This window comes from Podarcis tiliguerta (assembly GCF_965153285.1).
Source record: "Podarcis tiliguerta genome assembly, chromosome: 2".
Classification (NCBI taxonomy): domain Eukaryota; kingdom Metazoa; phylum Chordata; class Lepidosauria; order Squamata; family Lacertidae; genus Podarcis; species Podarcis tiliguerta.
In genome coordinates this window covers 27,741,905-27,743,292 of record NC_139535.1, presented here as the reverse complement: position 1 = coordinate 27,743,292, position 1,388 = coordinate 27,741,905, and positions in this window count along the sequence as shown.

Here is a 1,388-nt window from a genome sequence, read left to right as displayed (position 1 = left end):
CATGTTTGTGAGACATAAAGTATCTGTTGTAAGGACAACTACAAAAAGTGTCATTTTTTAAAAAAAACTACCAAAGTCCTCCCTAAATATAATAAGATGAAAAAATATTTTTTAATAATTCCAGTGGCACGTTGAAAATCAACCAAATATAAGCTTTCAAGGTATGAGCTTGTGTGCGTGTATTTAGACTCCCTAAATATAGTCAAGGATTTAGCAAACAGATATTACATGCATTTAGATATTATATGCCTAAGCTCCAAGGGATGCGGGTGGCGCTGTGGGTTAAACCACAGAGTCTAGGGCTTGCCGATCAGAAGGTCGGCAGTTTGAATCCCCACGACGGGGTGAGCTCCCGTTGCTCGGTCCCAGCTCCTGCCAACCTAGCAGTTTGAAAGCACATCAAAGTGCAAGTAGATAAATAGGTACTGCTCCGGCGGGAAGGCTGCTCTGGTTCGCCAGAAGCGGCTTAGTCATGTTGGCCACATGACCCGGAAGCTGCATGCCGGCTCGCTCCGCCAATAAAGCGAGATGAGTGCCGCAACCCCAGAGTCGGTCACAACTGGACCTAATGGTCAGGGGTGCCTTTACCTTTAAGCTCCATAGAACTTTACTGAGAAACAAGCCCCATTAACATGTATTAAAGCTTGTACCCTTGCTCCCCCCCCCCCAGACATAATTCTCAATTCTTCAAGGCCAACAATGTTCCCAAACCACCACTACTTCTGAGTACTAAATCACATGCAGAAAATTTGGCTGAAAGTCAAAAGACTTCAATGTTTTACATCTTCTGTCAAGGAATTGTTACACAAGGGGTCTACTCTTTAATGTCTCAGCAGCTGCACTTTTCTGGGCTGAAAGGTTCGGTTTTAAATTGTAAGTCAACCGAAATCTGGAATTACTGTGGCTGGATAACGTGTAAAGGGGTCTCTTTCCAGAACATGATAATTTAGGATTAATTCAAATAAGGCTTCGGGGAAAATGTTCACAAAAGAATGGCCCATTTCTGTTTTGCCCTCTTGAAACCACCCCGTTTGGCTTTTCCGAAGCGCGATTTCCTGCAGGAAATGTTAAAAGAGGGCAGGGTGCAATAAGCGGCGACCGACGCCAAATCACTTTTAAAATACCTATTAAATAAGGCATATTTTATGAGTTTCTATCAGAGCTACGAGCAGCCAATGGGAAGCGACATTTACGTATTAGGGGCGGGGAAACCAGGTGCCTCGCCCGTCGCTACGACGACTTTGGCGGCGCGACGTCACCAGGAAGAGAGGGGGCCGCTCCCTATAATGACTGACGCTGCGGGGAAGCTATGGCAACGCAGGCCCGGCGTCACGTGAGCGAGGGCGCCGGCTTGTTTTGCTACGTGGAAGGCGGAAGGGCTTTGGCGC